General features: G+C 30.3%; 1 long non-coding RNA gene across 1 annotated transcript; it reads left to right on the forward strand.

Moving 5' to 3' along the window:
- Window positions 1–802: 802 nt before the first annotated feature.
- LOC107842336 lies at window positions 803–3,492 on the forward strand. The gene is made up of 3 exons (XR_001665707.2): window positions 803–1,164; window positions 1,265–1,400; window positions 3,259–3,492. It is a non-coding gene; the product is annotated as an uncharacterized LOC107842336 (long non-coding RNA).
- Window positions 3,493–5,568: the final 2,076 nt, after the last annotated feature.

Raw genomic sequence — 5,568 nt, forward strand, 5'->3', positions numbered from 1 at the left:
TTAAATTCTAGCAATTTTATACTCAATTTGTGTTAATTGAGTTTAATTTGACTCAATCAAAATTCTCAATTCAATCTGTTTTAACCCAATTTCTAATCTCAATTTAACTCATCTCCTCAATTTTAGGCTCAACTGTTCATCATATTTGATCAATGGTAAATATTAAATCAATTTATTATTATTATTATTATTATTATGCTAAACTTATTTCAAATTTATTTTTGGTAATTTTTATATAATATTTTCTATGTGACATACATAATTTATTTGTAAGAATAATAATTTTATAATATTTTTTAATTTATTATTACTATGAATTTATTATTATATTTAAATAGTAGCCTTGATATATTATAATTTTTACCTTTTTCTCATACTACCCTTGGTATTAAGTTCATGAAGTGGCAGTTTATACGTATAAAACTCTGAAGTGAACTCTTAACATTGAACAACAACAATTGTACAATGTATGCTCATTTTGACCGTTGATATCCAATTTTGACCTTTCGATGCTCCTTTTAGGCTGCTATTTTAATAAAAAAATTTAATTTTTAATATTAATATTTTTTACGTATTATTTTGATATCAAATAAATAACGACTTATCACATTAATGATTTTAATTTATTTATTTTTTTCAATCTGTTTATTTTCTAACCTGATTTTGCCAATTTATAACAAATTTAGCTTAATTTTATTCAATTTATTACAATTCTAGATCAAATTATGTTTAATTGGACTCAATTTCAATTTCCATTCAAATTTAAACCAAATTTTTAATCTTTAGATCTCAGCCGTTGATCAATTAATCTAACGGCTGGACCAAACCCCATCCCTCTTTCCTTTTAAACCAAAAAGAAAACCCTAATCCTCACTTTTGGCCAAGGAATCAGCCGCTCCATCTTACTCTCTCTTTCTCGCTCCCCCCATAAACTGACCACCGGCGGCGGACAATCAAATGCCACTGCCGCTGTCGCTTGTCACCGACGAGATCACAATTGGGAATAGCTCTTCAACTACCGCCGCTGCAAATCATGGGATTGAGCGATGTGGATCTTACAGATGATGGCGATGGAGGAGGAGATGATGTTGGTGTTGAAGGCATCAGCGGTTTAATTTTTTGTACTTTTTTTTTTTGCAGCCAAGGTTAAGATTGGAATCAATGGTATGTTATCTGTTAATTTTTTTTAGCATGTTTGCTCTATTTCATGAAATTGCTTTGTGGTTTTCGCTAAGATCGGGTTTGTATGTTGTTTTGCTTGAAGGTTTTGAAAGAATTGGTTGATTGGTGGCCCGGGTAATTCTTCAAAGGGTTGATGTTGAGCTCGTTGCTGTTAAGGATCCCTTCATCACCGTCGACTACATGGTTCATCGCAACTAATGATAGTAATATGAATTAAGGTTTAACCTAAGAATCCTTTGGATTTGTTACATGATTTGTATATATTTGGTTTTACTAACATAGAGATAGACATTCTACATTCAGAAGAGCTTTCTTGGATGATAAAGTTGATAAGAGTAGCTTATTTCCAAGTAAGATCTTTTCAAGAACATACAGAATGGACAAGGGAATTAGAAACACATGTTTTCATTGTTTTCATTTCACCGGTTAAGTTTGTGTTGCAGTTTCTTTATTTTGCCATAGCATGTTGGTTTGAATGTTTTCCTGCTTTCGTTTCTTTATGGAGTTCAATATAGAATGTTGTATTTCCTTAATTAGCAGACATCTTATTTTACTGATCTAGCGCCATTAATTTGAAGTTCGATCATCTTCTTCAAGTTCGTAGGTTAGTGTTTGCCTTTAGTTGCAATTACATCTGCAGGCACTAGAAAGAGGAAACAAGTCTTATGACCCTTCATGATCATCTTGAATTCAGGATGAAATATCATCTTACAATCTTATGTGAGCTAGGGGGCTGTATGGTGTTGCGGATGATCAGTTCAGCAATGGCTATCTTGTTTTTCATTACAAGTATATTGATCAGTAGTTGTTATCAACTTATTGAGCTTACTTTTGAGTAAATTAAACAGCTTTACTAGTCAAAACCATGAATAGGACTTGGTACTGTTTTGTTTTATAAGTAAGCAAAAAAACCATGCTAGATAAAAGAACTTCAATCTTCTTTGCTTGGAGTTACTCTTGTCCAGTTTTTGAGTCTTAAATCTGGGGTCAAGTAGCTATAACAATGATTAAGTTTAGTCGAAATGTGAATTAGAGAGTTGAAAATGGTCAAGTGTAGTGTTTTAAAATGTGTACTAGTGACTTCAAAATGATCAAGTGTAGTCACTTGAGAAGTTGATTAGCGAGTTGAAAGGTGAACTTGTGTTTTAAATTAGTAAAGTGTAATCACTTGAAAATGTGAATTCACGACTTAAAATTGATTTAGTGTTGGAACTTGAAATGTGAATTCATGACTTGAACATGGTTAGGTTTAGTCACTTAAAATATGAATTAGAGAGTTGAAAATGGTTAAGTGTAGTGTTTTGAAAATGGTCAAGTATAGTGGCTTGAAATGTTAGTTAGCTATTTGAACATGGTTTGAGTGTAGTGACTTGAAATATGAATAAGTTATTTGAAAATGATTTGAAAATGATTAAGTGTAGTTACTTGAAATTGCAAACTTGTGACTTGAAAACGGTTAAGTGTAGTTACTTGAAATTGTGAACTAGTGAATTGAAAATAGTTAAGTGTAGTTACTTGAAATGTGAATTAGTTACTTGAAAGTAGTTAAGTGTAGTGACTTGAAAATGATTAAGTATAGTTATTTGAAATGTGAAGTAGCTACTTGAAAATGGTTATGTATAGTGAGTTGAAATATGAATTAATTATTTGAAAATGGTTAAGTTTAGTGACTTGCAATGTGAATTAGTTATTTGAAAATGGTTAAATGTAGTGACTTGAAATGTCTACAAGTTATTTAAAAATGATTAAGTGTAGTGACTTGAAATGTGTACTAGTGACTTGAAAATGATTAAGTGCAGTTACTTCAAAATGGTTAAGTATAGTGACTTGAAATGTCAATTAGCTATTTGAAAATGGTTTGAGTGTAACGACTTGAAATGTGTACTAGTGAATAAGTTATTTGAAAATTATTAAGTGTAGTGACTTGAAAATGATTAAGTGTAGTTACTTGAAATTGCGAACTTGTGATTGATCTATTTGTATTTATCATGATATTTTTTAGTTGTACGTAGATATAAATATAATAAGGACTGAAAGTTTATCTGATTGATTTTTATATTTTGCATTTTTATGTAGTTAAGTGCTGCGGCTAGTGGACCCATTTTGCCCATGGATGCAAGAAGACCACGTGATGATAGTGATCCTAATGAAAGTCGTTGATTTTATTGCAAATTGTCTTGAATATTCAATTATGATAATGTAATTGTGTGGTTGGAGTGAATCTTAGAATATTGAAGGTTTTGTGTTTAAATTTAATTCTGGAATTTGAAGATACTAGTTAATGTTGAAAATTTGGAGTTTGAAGATGCTAATGTTGAAAATTTAATTTTGAAGTTTAATGTTCAATGTATTTTTGAGTTGCTTGTGAATTACAATGTTTAATTAGTCATGTTGTGTTAATGATATATGAATTAAATAAATATTGGATTGTAGGTTATGCCTAAAAAGAAACAATTAAATTTGAACTAAAATTAGAATTTATAATTTGTTATTGAAAATTAATGGGTCCTACTAAATTTTTTTAAAAAAATTTGTGGAGGTTTTTTCACCGTCGTAATTTTTAAATAAAAATTTATTATAAAAAGAATTAAATTAGAGTAACAGAGGTCTCAACCGTCGCAAAATAATCCATGCAAATTAATTATAGGGGTCGAAAAAAACTGTCGCAAATTGTTTGTGACGACTTGTATTGTGGGAGTTTTGGATCCGTCGGAATCACAATTTGAGGGGGTTTAAAATTTTAGCAAAATTTTAAAATTAATCCCCGCAATTTGACCCATTTTTTGTAGTGAAATTATCAAATAGATATACTCATCTGTTGCAATAAATGACTCATCCGTTAAAATAGATGATATTATCTGTTTGGTCATTTCCAACATATTATTCATCTGTTACAACAGATGAGTATAAATGTTGCAACAAATTATTTTAACTGTTTGGTCATTTCCAACATATTATTCAAGTGTTGCCACAGATTAGTAATATGTTGGAACAAATATTTTTACTTATTGTAATTAATATTAAATCATTATTAAGTTAATATTAAATTCATTAAAGTTCTAATTGAACTTAATAACTGAAAACTAATATTAGTGAGATTAATTTTATTTATTATGATACAGTTAAAATTTATCTCTTTTAAAAAATTGATTAAGATCAATTCGGACCAAATTAACATTTTCAAAATTTTGTCATTCTTTTTCCAAATACAAATCAACCCATAATTAATGTGTAATAAAAACGCAAGGGGTCAATCACTTTTCAAATCATTCCATTTCATCCTGTTGCGGAAAAAATATTTCATTATTTCAGATCTCGAGTTCTCTCTCTTCTCTTTCTCTCTCAACAATACAAATTGCTCAACCCTTTACAATAGATTATTTTTTTTCCCATTTTGACCACATAGTTGTTATTTTTGACTTTTTTTTCTTATATCAGTCGTTTTCTCTCTCTTCGCGGGTTACAAAGTTTGAGAAGAGTTTAATATTTGTTGTTTTTTCTTAAACTTAGGGCTTTTTAGTTAATGATAAAAATGAAGACCTTTAGTTGTATTATCTTCGAGAATGAGCTAATAATTTTGAGTTTTGATGCTAAAATATGTACGAAGAACCTGAGAAAATCCTAGTTTTTATCGTAGTGTTCTGTTAAATATAGTGGTGTTGTTGGATGGTGTTTTTGGTGTTTTTGGTGGTTGTTAGTGGTGTTGTTGGCACTATTAGTGTTGTTTGTTTGTTTTGTTTGTTGTTGGTTTTGTTATTTATTTTTGTTTTGTTGATGTTGTTATTAATGGTGTTCATATTATTGGTGTTGGTATTGGTGGTATTGTTGGTGTTGGTGGTATTGATTTTGGTGTTGGTATTGATGTTGGTGTTGGTGTTAGTATTGGTATTAGTATTGGTGGTGTTGGTATTAGTGGTGTGTTGGTGTTGGTGGTGTTGGTGTTAGTGGTAGTGGTGATGGTGTTGGTGGTGGTATTGGTTTTGGTGTTGGTGTTGGTGTTGGTAGTATTGGTATTGGTGATGGTGTTGGTGTTGGTTGTGGTGGTGCTGGTAATAATGGGGTTAGTATTAGTGTTGGTGGTGTTAGGGTGTTGTATTGCCCAACAAATTACACATCTGATGGAAAGGTGAAAGACCTGATCAATTTCATCCAATAGATGATCCATCTGTTGCAAAAAATGGGTAATATGTTGAAAGTTATCAAACTAAAACTGCTACCTATTTTGATAACTTCCAACAAATGACCCACCTATTGCAACACGTGAAACGTCTGTTTGAAGATATTAAAATAAGTCTTCCAACAGATTCCCTATTTGTTGCAACAAATGGGTAATTGAAATTATAATTGAACTTAACAACTCACCTTTAACTCTAGCTAAATCAATTC

The sequence above is a fragment of the Capsicum annuum genome, chromosome 9, assembly GCF_002878395.1.
Source record: "Capsicum annuum cultivar UCD-10X-F1 chromosome 9, UCD10Xv1.1, whole genome shotgun sequence".
NCBI lineage: Eukaryota > Viridiplantae > Streptophyta > Magnoliopsida > Solanales > Solanaceae > Capsicum > Capsicum annuum.